We start from the raw sequence: 13,571 nt of genomic DNA on the forward strand, positions 1-13,571 counted from the left end.
AATTCTGCTGTCATCATCACTTTCACCATCACAATCTATGTAAGAACATAACTCAGCTAAACCAAATAACTACCCCTCAGTCTTAGCTCTTTATCACCTTCCAGCCTGTGCACCTCAGTGCTGGCTCTGGATACTTGTTCCCTAAAAGAAAGCACGCATTTTGGTCAGCCTCCAGCAAACCCAGTCCAACCTCAGGGATGCCTTCTGGGCAGTCAACCCTCATTCCTCCCAGCTGTCCAGCAACCCTTGTTTCCTTCTGGCCAGGCTCTTCACCTGTGAGCAATTGCCATAGGCAAGCTAATTTTTCTCTCTTTTTTGAGAAAATTGTCTAACTTGATCCTGTCTTGAAACTCCCACATTTATTTTTCTTTATAAGGCTCCACTTCTTCCTTCTAACATTACCATGAGGTTCTGACACGTCTTCAACGTTTCTCTGTACTCAAGTTTGCAGTACCAGCTTCTGTATGGGCTGAAGACCTGGAGAACTTTTGCAGAGAACTGTACTCAAGCTCCTTCACAGAAATACTTGTTCTGGAAAATCTGGCTTCCTATTGTCTTTCAAAGCTTTACTCTGAAAAAAAAATTCTCACTGGCCATTTGCAAAAAAAAAAAAAATCCTGCCAGAATTTAAATGGGAAATGTTTGTGGTTTACATGGACATTAATGAAACAGGCTAGAAGTTTTCTCCCTTGTATGGCATTTCCTTATTTGACTCATGAGTGCAAAACCCAGGATTTTGCACTAACCTGGTTCTGCAGGCAAAGACTCCAACCACATTCCCTCTTGTTATTTAAGGTGCATGATTTATCACTGCCTCAGGGAGGCACAGAAGAGGAATTTCTTACTCATGAATTTATGTCAATTTTTTGTTAAATAATTGCATGGAAGTCGAGTTCAGTTCTGGAAACAGGATAAACCAGCAGTTATTTTCATTTCTGTGTGCTCTCTGCAAAGGTTTACGTCACTGATTTAGTCCTCACTTTGCTTAGGCAGCAGATTAATGAATTATGGTTGAACTTGATGAACTTAAAGGTCTTTTCTAAGCTAAATGGCTCTGATTCTATTAATTAATATGTATTTCTCAAATGAAAAACCAGGGCTGGGTGTCCCCAGTATGTGAACAAATGCACCCCATGGTGAGGAGCCACATCTGGCAGGAGAGGGGGACCAAACCCCTGGGCAGGACCAGGGCTGCAGACAGGACATGGCTCACCACAGTCCTGATTTTCATTGTGCATGGGGTTTTTTTTCTTTCCTTTCTAAGCTGAAAAGGTTAATGTTTGACTATTTATTTGGCTGAGCCTCCTTAAAGGCATGAGCTCAGTGGACCATTTTAATAACAGCAGACAGTGCTTCCTGCCCCCTCTTCTCCCTGGCCCTGGGAGCTATTCTTACCAGGAAATACGAAAGTCCACAAACACCACATCACTGGCCCACAACCCCATGTCAGCAGCTCAGATTAATCATCTTGATACTCTTTAACTTTTGGTGACAAGCTATTACATTTGTGTTTTAAACAGTCCAGGAAATTTGGGTCAGGATTGACAGCTGGGAACTTCAGTTCCAAAGTTTAATATTAATTCTTTCTTCATCTTCTTAATGCTTTTAAGTACAGACACCTGTCTGTTGGCTTCCAGAGGCATTGGAGTTAACAGTGAAATAATTTTATTTAATTTTTTGGGGTTATCATCCAGAGAACAGGGTAACATCTAGCTGTGTAGAAAGATAATTATATTTACTTACATCATCAAGTGTTGTGAGGACCTCTTACTTAACAGTACTTGTGTGTTTCTCCAGGGAATGCCAGGACTTCCACAGGTACCATGGTAATCTAACATTAAACATTTTTTTAGCAATATAAGGAAGCAATTTTACTTAAGAACTGAGACAATTTTTATGCATTAAAATGTTTCCAGTGTTTCCTTCTGGTTTTAAGACTGTCCTTGAGATTTTACAAAAATGCCCTTTACCACAATTAACAGGGATAGGTTTTCACTTTCTGGGATTTAAATCTTGCCTTCTGGAGAAAGAAGGAGAGCTTAGTATTCTCCAAACAGGGCAGTTCTGCATCACAAAAACAGGTTTAAATCACACACTTTGATCTTGCTTCATTCTCTTTTCTTGCTCTATTTCTACTGTGTCTTGGTCTGATTTTTAGCTGATCTGTTTACTGACCTTTAAAGCCTCTCCTACATCACTTCAGAGGCAAGAGGAGGACCTTGCCTTGCCTTGCAGTGTTATCAGATAAAGTATGAAGTGCTGAACCTCTGGAAGCAAGTGAGTACCTGACCTTGGCTTTGTCTGGGTACTAATGAAGGGAAAAAATAGATGGGATGAAATTCAAACCTTTGTATATTTTTGGTACAAGCCTGTATATGAACATCTTAATTTTGATGTGAGGCCTTCAGATCACAAGGGAATAGATTACAGATTGCTTCTAAGCAGTTTTACTTAAAAACTATCCAAGTCACTTTTGTTTCAAATTAAACAGAAGTTATGTCAGTTAACTTGCATCAGTTGGGAACAAATCAAAAAAAGATGGAAGTAAAAGTGCCATTAATCCAAAGTCAGAATGGTCACACCAGTTAAATTGGTGTGACTGCCTGTAATAGAGAAGACTTAGTATCATGAACTAGTGAAATAATTTATTCAGATGTAATTCTGCCCAAAGGAAGATTTCAAGCAATAACTTCCTTTTCCTCAGCCTTCTTTGTACAGAAAGTTTGTTAAATGCACTGATGCTTTATAATTTTTTGTTATTGTTAAGAAAAACTTCTTCCCATTGAGTTAACTTGTGTCCTTGGTTTTCTTATGTGCAGTTCCTCTGGAAATAAAACTAATAAAACAGTTTGTATTGCAGGAAAGAAATTGATTCACAGTGTTTTCAAGATTTCACCCCTGTCTGAGCTGTGATGTTGATTCAGGACGGGTGAGTTAACTCCAGATCTTCTTGTAATGTTTTCTGGGATTTCATTTGAAAAAACTCATGATATGACTACCTCACACACACAAGGGAAGAGGACATTATTATGTCTTTAGCCAGAGTAGTCAGTTGATATCTTGCTTGAATGTATTTTCAAGATGAAAATGAAATATGAATTTGATACATTCGTTTTGTCCCTTTCATGTTTATTTCTGCTACAGAAAGGGGGGTAACCCCACCCCCTGTTGTCTGGTTTTTAAATGCCACAGGAAAAGCATTCTTTTCATGTAGCTTGAAAGCATAAAATAGATGTTGCAAAATCAATCACTATTATTGGATGTAATGGATACTTTTCAAAGAAATAACCTTCAGGTTTTTTTGTATGTTACAGTGTAACCACTCATGGACAATTTTTTTGTTGGAAGCTACTTGCACTTTAGTGGAAAGGTAATTCTGGGGCACAATGGTGATGGGTAAGTTCATGGAAAGGCATACATCAGGAAAAAAATGCTCTGTGTAATGCAGATATGATTGATTATTTTAGGGATGTCACATAAAGGTTAAATTACCCCTGTGAACAAAGTGGAATTTAGAAACTCTTGAGATATTCTGATATCAGTTCTATGATCAACTCAGGATTTCATATGCTTTTAGGATCATTGCTTGTTCTGTGGTTGTACTGTGGAATTGACAGATAACTAGTTTTGTCTTTCCTTCAAAAATCTAGATTGTTATTATTGTTGTTGTTAGGAATGAAATTCCATAATGGCTTTTCTAATACAGACTTAAATGATACTAATAAAGCAAAGTACTTAGTTCACCAGCATGTCAATAAACCATTAAAACAATCCATACATAATGCTAATTCTAATTGGTAGTGTATTAAGAGCCTGAGTTTTTCTTAGGGAGACAAAATGCATACCTCCTGCTTTCAACTGGAGTTACATTGGTTGTGGAGAGATTACTAAAGGACTACTGGGAATTTTACTTGGTTTGTATTTGTGTCTTTTTTGTTCAAATACAAGATAAAAAATGTACAATGTTTTTTTACTCTGTCTTTCTCTGCTAAATATAGATCAGAATTGTTACATTTGGCTTTCCCTGATGGAGGGCAAGAGAGAGAGGCAGCTTTTCACCTCCTTCAAACTGTAATGCAGGAGTGGGGGTTCAGCCCTGTTCCTCCTCAGGGTCCAGTCCCCACAGTAAAGCCCTGCACCTCTGTGCACCCAGACTTGACCCATAGCCCTTTCTGGGACAGCAATCTCCTTCCTCTGCCCCCATCCATTTCCACAAAGTCTGCAGCACCCCAGTGTCTTTTTCTCCTCTGCCAAATTCAGCAGAAAGGAATAAAGACAAGAAGTCACATTTATTAAAAAAAACAAACAAACAACAAAAAAAAAAACCCTGAAAAATAAGGAACTTAAGGTTTTTTTCTCATTGTAGGTCACTTACAGTCAAAAAGCTAGAAGATTATATTCTGCCAAAAAGGTTGATACATGAGTAAAAGCTGTGTGGAAAAATCCTGTATTGAATTATTTTTGTTGGAAGGCACCTTAAAGATCATCTAGCACATGGGCAGGACACCTTCCACTAAATCAGGTTATTCATCCCCCTCCAATCTGACCTTCATCTCTTTGGTTTAAAATGTTCCCAAACTGTAGCCATTAATAGGCTTTCTAGTACTCATATGAATATTCAAATACATTTTGTAGTCAAATCATGTTGTAAAAGGCCACAGAGAAGAATACTTGACACAGCTCTCACATCAGATATACATGTACATTAATCAAGACTTAGATAGCTCAAGTAGAAATTACCTCAGAAAGATAGAATGCAGTTTTCAATGCAGAATTATCTTTCAGATACGTAGTGAGATGGTTTCTGTCTTTAGTGAGTGCAAATGAAATCATACACAGTGCAGCTCATATTGGGAGATAGCACAGGAGGTACAGGGTCAGGAAATGAGGATGCCACAATGGTTGAAATGAGAATATGGAATGGAACTCACCACAAACTTTAACACAGAGTTTACTTGGTACTCAGCCATGCCTCTTGCAAAAAGTGGATGTAGACTATTATTAAATAAGGGGTTTTTTTCATACAAAAATTAAAGCCATGCTCGGAAATATGCAAAAGGTCAGGGAATAAGTTCTGAAACTTGAGTGTTCTTCAGCATCCGGGTTTGCTGGTACTCCAGGTTATTTCTGAATGCACAGGAGCACCCAGCTAGTAAGTTACACACCTTTCTTTGGAGCACAAAAATCCCTGTATTGTCCAGTGAAAAGGTGATGACAGCTCTTGAGACACCCAGCACTGCATGTGTAACTAAGGAACAGTGTACCCTGACTGTGATTATATTTTGCCTTAATCACTTCATGAAAAGGGTGACTGGTTCACTGTAGACAAAGCTTTGCTATTACCCCTGACATTAAAATGCTGACTCAACACCTTAGGTAATTATTACAAAAAAAAAAAAAAAAAAAAAAAAAAAAAGTCTTGAGTATATTTAATGCCAACAGATTCAAGCAGCCTGGTTTCCAGCAATGCTGAGCTTTTCTGGATCCCATTAGATCCACAACAAGATCCTGTGTTCAGCACCTGTGTACCACTACAGATGAAAGCAACTTTTAAAAACCTTTAGAGATCCACTCAACAAAGCAGCAGCTCAGGGGCTGGCAGCCCCCAAGTGCACAGTGCCAGGTGCTCCTTTCTCTCCCAAAGATGGAAGGTGCTGGTAACACCTGATCTTCCTGAGCCTGAACCAGAAAAATGGAGAGTGTCCACCCTGCAGAGAAGGATGTGACTCCTGCTTGGCCACAGTGCTGGACATAGCTGGGCCAGTGTCAGGGGGAATATGGCCACTCCTGCTAGCCTGCACATCAGTTCTGCTCAGTGCTTTACTTCACATTTGCCGGAGGGGAAGGACATGTCCATGGTGAGGGGCAGTGGCTCAGGTGGTCTGTGATGACTCATTAATCTGGGAAATTCAATTCTTTGTCTTTAACCTATGCTCTCTCCATTCTGGTAGGTACATCTTTTGCTGCCTCTATGAAACCTGGATTGTAATTTATGTTCTTGATGCACAGAAATAACATCCACTTCTGAATGCATTTTGAAATGTGCCTCACGGGGTGTAGCTTAGTGAACATGTGAAACAATTTTCCAACTCACTTTCAGCAAGCAAGCTATATTTGCATCAGCACCATCTTGCATTAGTCCTACCCACACAGCAAGAAGTGTCTGAGAATTATCTGTGATACTGCACAGAATTAACATGCAAAGCCCAGTGAAAGCTGGACTGTGTTTCCTGGGCAGTGAGAAAACCCCACAACCCTTACACCCCATCAGATTTCTTTCAAGCATTTCAAACAATTAGTTCAGAGGACATTGGAATTATATTCAGGTAACATGCATCTTTCCTTCGTGTTTCTGGTTACATGAATTGTTTTTGCTATGGGATTCTTGAAGATTACAGGCTACCAGGAAATTTTTCAGAATGCTATGTATCTATGAGACATTCTGGGATGCTTATGACAGCAGCAAACCCTTGGTTTCCCATGTAGTCCTCAATAGGATTGATAGTTATGGATTGCAGGTATACTGGAGACACTGGAAGCTGAGCTTTGCAATTATAGTTTCAAGATAGCACAGCTGGAGAAAATAAATATCCTGTCAGAAAAAGGGTGTGCAAAAAGCAACTGGGGAAAATCTGGGGAAGCAAGCATGTGAATTTTCTTCATCATAAAGCTGGGAAAGATACTGCAGTGGAAATATTTCTTTGCTTAAGCTTGGCTTACAGCACTCATTTCCCCAGGATCAGGGCTTGGTGCTGCTATCTGTGCCTAGACCAATATGAAACACTGGGATAGAAGTCCTGAGTGCTCACTCTCAGTGATCAAACCACACAACTTGTGGTTTCAGCCTAACCTAGAATTCCTAAAGATGGAAGATTTATTGAAGTGCTTTTAAATTCAGGCTAAGGTGTCATTATGGACTTGGCCCCGAGGGAGCTGGAATTGCATCCCCACCAGCCCATCCCAGCCATGCTTTACACATGGGTCAGAGTGAACCCTTCACTGGTGGAGCAGGTCTGTGTGCATCACAAGTGAAATTCTCACCTCAGCACCTGAGTGCAAGATGCGCTGCCTGAGACAAGGTCTGGAGTGCTCTCTCTAGTGGTGGCTGGGTGCTCCAAGCAGTGCAGCTTGGGACTGCTCCCCTCAGCGATGTTTCTGCCCACCAACCAAAGCAGGTTTGGTACTTTTGGGTCTGTGTGGCTCAAGGCACAAAATCTTCTTGGCCCTTTTCCTGCTGCTGAAGCTTCACCTTAGTGAGAGGGCCAGAACACTTCTCTTGAGCCAAGCTGATAGCAAAAGCAAATTATTCTCCTATATCTGTGTAACTGAGAGACCCCCAGCAAGAAACATGTCCATTCTATACAAACATAGCCAGTCCATAGTACAGACCATTTTAGTTACATTTTATCCTCTTTCTTTCTTCTCCTCTTTTATTACAGACACTCTTGCATGGCTGTTCTGTCTCCATCTCTGCTGTTTTCCATTCCTTTATCTCTGGCCACATTTCAATTACCTGTTCTGGAAAGAGACCCACCCACACTTATCAGCAGTGGAAATTTTCAAGGTGATATTTTAGAAGGGAGTAACTAAATTCTGCATATAGCCCATTAATATCAATTATGGGTGTCAGATCAATACCAATAGCAGTGATATTGTTTAGAAGCTTGAATTAATGTCATTATGCTGCCCACTCAGCTATGGGCATTTTCAGGCACAATGCACTACTTGCATTTTATTATAATGTATCTTTTCTGAAAACTCACATCATGGTGGGTACATTGCCGTGTCACAAGGCACCATTCAGATGGATGGTACAGAGTGCTGGGCTGACAGGGCACCCTGCAGTGGCACTCTTGTGACAAGGAGTGTCCTCAGGATGGATTTCTTGCTGTCAGATCCCTCTCCCCCTTACCAGGTTTACCAGAACCTTTCATGCACCAGCCTCCTCCTTGCTCTGTGCAGCTCCTGGCTTTTCTTACTGGTTTCTCTTGGGAAGCAAAGAGTGCCACCACCAGGGCAGGAAAAATTAACATGGTAAGACAATTTGGACTTAAAAAATTTATTACAAAAACAATTACTTAAGAAATAATAACTAATGCTCCTTGTTTCTCTTTTTCTTTCCAGGCTCTGAGATGCCTGGGGACCTCAGCCTCACCAGTCCTGTCTCAGCAATCAAGAGTTGGCACTCTGTTAACTGGGTGCCCACAGGCATGTTTTAAATAACCTCATCAGTCTGGATAACTCTTATTGGTTCCCTCTTCTCAAGTCTGCCAGAATTAAAAGAAAAAAAGGAAAGATTCTCAGGAGACTTTCCCCAGCAAAACCAGGATTATATTATTGGCACTTCCATTACATTGCTGGTGAGTCTCATTTGAAATAGCCTGCACAGTTCCAGCTGGATCAGGGCAGTGGTGGCCAGCTCCAAGGAGATTTGCAGACCTTCACTCGTTTGGTCTGGCAAGTGAGGGCTGAGAGCAGGGTGTGATCACTGCTAAACTCATTGAGGGGATAACGCAGGAAAGGAGAAGAGCAATTCACACCTAAGAGTGATGCTGGCACACTCTCAAATGGGTCTAAGCTGATCTTGAATACACCTGGCCTTGGTTTTAGAAGACAGGTTCAGAAGATAGTTCTTTTGCTCCTGCTACCCTGAAGCAGTGAAGCCTTTAATAGGAATAGTGTGGGCCAACAAAAAACAAAGTTAGATTAAAAAGTAGCACTATTCACTTTTGGAGGCAGCTGTATGTTGTAGTGCTGCCATGGCAGGAAGGTCAATTCTGTGACCCAGAAGGATCTCTCAGTCCAATTTCCATGTTCCTCACAACCTTTGTCAGAAAAATAAATTGGTAACAATATTGACAGTAAAATCACCCTTCAGAGACAATCTTCAGAGTCTTCAGACTGCTGAAAGGAAAGGTGGGAGATGGGGAGGGATTTCATCTTTCATATTGCTATTGATTTACTATCTCAGCTCATAACAGAGAATAGCATCAGTCTGCACTCAGTTCATATTTGAAAGTTGAAGTTTTTTCCTCTTCAAACACAGAGATTAGAAATGATTTTGTTTAAAAAATGAAGCTCACATTCTGCAGATGTTCAAGAATCTTTGATGCGAGTATGGGAGGGACTCCTGATTCATCAGTGATTGAACTAAAGTGTATTTGAGTAGGATATCATTCCTTCATTATAAAAGATAATAGACCAAGCAGGAACAGCAACAATAGCATTTCTTCTTCATTTCATAGTACTCAAATACTTCAATGTTTCCCATTGAAACCTTGGATTTGACAAATAGCAGTATCAGCTTTGCATAAAGTTTTTCTTCTGAACCACTCCTGCAGAGAATGGGATATACAGTTTTAAAGAGCCAGTCTCAGAGATCATGGTCTACCACTCTTCATATTATTTCTAGTTAATCATTTGATAGGATTTTTTTTCCTGGAAGTCAAGATTTTCCCTTCCTCCTAATATTTTTTTGCCAAACATGACTTAAGGGTCAATTTAGGATAATAGGCTCGTTTCCTCTTAATTTTTTCCTTTTCATGCTACTGTAAGGGAGTCTGTCATTCAGTATTATAAGGAAAATATTCTAGGAAAACTTGTGATTGCAATTGCTTGATTAATTTTATTCAATCTGCAGGAATGTTGAGGCCTTTAATGGGATGCTCCCCATCAGTTTGTCCTTTTTAATACAGCATCCCATGAGTCAGGCCTTTATGTAATCCTATTTACCAATGGCTGCAAAATCATTTATACAATGAGGAATGTAGTAAGTGCTCTCATTTGAAATCAAAATATTGAATTTCACATGTGGTAGTGTAGCAGACTACATGGTTGAACTAAAGATACCCTTTGCATTTCCATCATCACATGCCAATTATTTCTTTTCCTATTTCTACATAGAAGACTGGAAGAAATAGTTTTTGTTTTGTTACAGTTCAAGGAAGATGATTATGAATTAACTCATACCAGAAAGGCTGATTTTTCACTGGAGGAAATGAGTATTGTTTGCCTCATCAGCTCTTTTTTTTTTTTTTGAAACATTAATTATTAAACTTTGTCAGTCATATTCATAAGGGACATCTGATACAGTTGCAGTCTCATACAGTTGCAAATGATGAGTAAGAAGCACCAGCTTTTCCCCAGATCAGTTTTATCTGAATGAGCACTGCTAAGTATGCTGGCTAATTAGACAGCAAGCAATTGAAGTTACAGCAAGGAAAAAAAAAAGGAATTTTATCAAGATGAATCCTGAGCAGCCTTGTTTCCTGCTGCTTCACACATCAAGCAAAAGCCCTTGACCCTGCCATGGGATGAAAGAATCTACAGAGGTGAAATGTGAATGAAAGTGGTGAATCTGTGGCAGGGGGTGGGTCATTCCTGACCACAGGAATGCTTTTTCCTTTGCTTCACCTGCAGTGATTCTGTGTCCTGTGTGGGTGCTACACTGCAGTCATGCATGGGGAATGCCAATCTGACCTCTGAAAAAGATACAAATTCATAACAAATCCACCTCCACCTGTGTGTATTTGCTTTTATTGTCATGAGCCTTTCTACACCCTCACCTCTAAAATAATCCCCTAAGTTTTGCCCCTGCAGCTGCCCAGTTACCCACTCACTAAAGGGAGAGAGCTGATGTTCAGTGGGTACAAGGCCACCAGACCTTCAGAGCCTGTCAGGAAACCTCTCCCATGTCAGTCTGGAGTGGCACTGCACCACAGCAAAGTGTGTGTCTGCATTGCAATCAATAAAACCCCAGCTCAGGCCCTGCCTTTCCTCTCCACAGGCAGCTGCCCTGGGAATTGTCTCTCATTTCTCTGATGCTGCTCAGTGGCCATCTCCTCTTGCCTCTAACAGGGACAGATGCTGGGAAACAAACTCAGGGACTTGTGTGATGCTGAGGCATTACTCACAGACCATATATATATAAAGGTTCAAACAGCAAATTTACGTATGTAAAAGATGGTTTGTTTAAATAAAACAGAAAATTAAACAAGCCATTGTCTAAATGAATCCTGAACAGATTTATTTTGGAGTATAATGCTGCTTCCCAGCACCAAGGTAGTGGCAAAGAAACTATTATTACTTTCAAAGACAAGATATGATGCAAAGTCTACATGGGAAGAAGGAGTTAAAGCCAGAAAAATGGACAGTCTGCAAAGAGCACAGAATCTGATCACTGTGCACATTCACTGGATCAAAGAAGAACTGATAATATATATGAAATCAGTGGGACATTTCCACAGTAATAGAAAGGAATTTAACCTGTCACCTACATCCTGGGTGAATGCTCCATTCATTATATTGCTGGCTATAATGAGAACTACCTACTCTTTGAAAAGAAAAAAGCATATCTAACAATCTTCTTTTTGCAGTACTTAGTCCTCACTTTTTCCTGAAGGAGATTTAGGATCAAAAGGCAAAATAGTCTGAGGAAAAAATTCGAATTACGCCTTTATCTCACCTTAGTGTTTGTACCTCCTGTTCTAGGTACCCAGGAGTAACCCAGCTCCTAGCTGTGGGTAGGAAACATCTTCAATCTGCTCATTGTCAAAAGGCAGGCACCATCAAACTCAGTGTGTTCACACCCCCTGTTTTAGCTTTATATCTCAGATATTATGGTAGTGAACACTGTGGGAAGACTAATGAGGAAATTTGCTATCTAATAATTTGAATATGTCTCTTTTTTTAGAGCAGATTATGAAGAGTTTTGAGTGCACAATGTATGTGACCATTCTTTCAACAGAGATGAAGAACCATAAAACACCTGCCCACCACGTGGGCACTCTCCTCACCAAGCCATCAGAGCAAATCTCTCAGCTGCCTAAGGTGATGGGAATGTATCATATCTGCTATCTGATGGGCCAGGGAACAAAGGGTGGGCAAGTCCTGCACCAGGGCTCTGCAGACAAAGGCACATGGATCACAGGTGCAGCTCTGGCTCTGCCCTCAAGGCAATGAGCTCCTTAATGGACTTTGCAACATTCATGACAAGCAATTATGTCCAGGCCCATGACATTAAATGCACAGACATGGCAGCACAGATCTTGGGGGCTGTCACAAATTGACGCTAAATGAATTGTCCAGGAGCCTGGCTCGGTACAGCAGTTGCTTTCTTTGAAAACAACAGGGTGTTTTCTCCTCTGCAGCCTGGGTTAGAACAGCAATGCAATTGCTCTCTCTTATGAGGATTAAATGACCCACTCAGTTACTTTGAGCCACTGAAATTTAAATGGGGACATAAAATCTGAGCATTAGTCAGATATTTAGAGCCTAACCAAGGACTCTTTCTTTTGTCTCACCTCATTCACTGTACCGCCCTGCTGTCAAAATGTAACTCTACTTAAAATGATGACATGCCAGTACATGTTTTGTATATAAATTATTAAAACAAAGTTGTTCAAGTTGCTCAAACATAGGAAAGAGAGGCAGTTTCAGAGTTATGAGTTTAAAAGCAATAAGGCTGGTCTGTCCACTTTCCAACTTAATTCCTAGAACAAATTCACTTAACATCCATCACAAATAAATCTGAATAGGAGACACATGCTGGTACAACATGTGACTCTCACAGCCAGCAAAATGTGCCTCAGAAAGAGGCACCATCTTCTTAATGACTGGACAATCCTACAATCCTTTAAAGAAGTTTTAGTTAAGATTTTATTTTGTGGACTTAAAACCAAATTAGAAGCTCAGAACTCCAAGTTGTATTCCTCTTGGAAATTACTTGAGGTCATAAACCAAGACTGATATTAAAAGAGGAGGTGGGACAGATACAGCTGGAAGGAACATATATATGTAAAAATATATCTATATCTATAAATATGTGTATATGGGAGATGGAAATGTATGTTTGTATAAGATATTGGAAGAACAATTTCTGTAGAAAAATCTACTTTAAACTAAGGAGGGAGCAACATTTGCAGAAATGGTAAGAAACACAGCACTGGGAATTTGTTTTTCCTGTAGTACATGGGTTACTTTGATCTTCCATGGAAATATGAGACTGCAAGTTAGCCATAATTGCTTTGCCCCCTGTTTGTAACCTCAGTTATTCTCAGCTTCCTCAGACTTTGAGAAAGTTGTAAAAAAATAATTTGTTCTCTCTTCAAATTATAGTCAAGCAGCATGTCTTGTGCTCTTTGTGGTATCTGAAGGGTTAAACCTGTCCTGTAGCTGGGGTAAAGGACAAATTGTCCCAACAACCCACCACATTCCCTCCTTCCTTCTGCATGGACTGAGAGATTGTACCTTGGCACTGAGCTCCCTCCCTGTGTTTCTACATGCCTCCAGCCAGGCTCAGAGGGAATCAGGTACAGATGTGACTTTCTGGAACTCTTGAGAGAATCAGGAAAGGGTAAAACCAAAATTAGAGCTTGATCTGCCTCCTAACACCATGCCTGAGAGGTCATACTCCTTTATTCATTGAATAGGCATGGAAACACACCCATGACATCAGGAAGTTTATTAATATGAGTAAATGCTCATTTTTGTAAGACTTTCAAAATCCTCTCTGACATTTTGATGCAAAATGAATTATTGATTTAGCAATGGAACAATGGGAAGACTGGAGC

This window comes from Zonotrichia leucophrys, chromosome 2 (genome assembly GCF_028769735.1).
Source record: "Zonotrichia leucophrys gambelii isolate GWCS_2022_RI chromosome 2, RI_Zleu_2.0, whole genome shotgun sequence".
Classification (NCBI taxonomy): Eukaryota; Metazoa; Chordata; class Aves; order Passeriformes; family Passerellidae; genus Zonotrichia; species Zonotrichia leucophrys.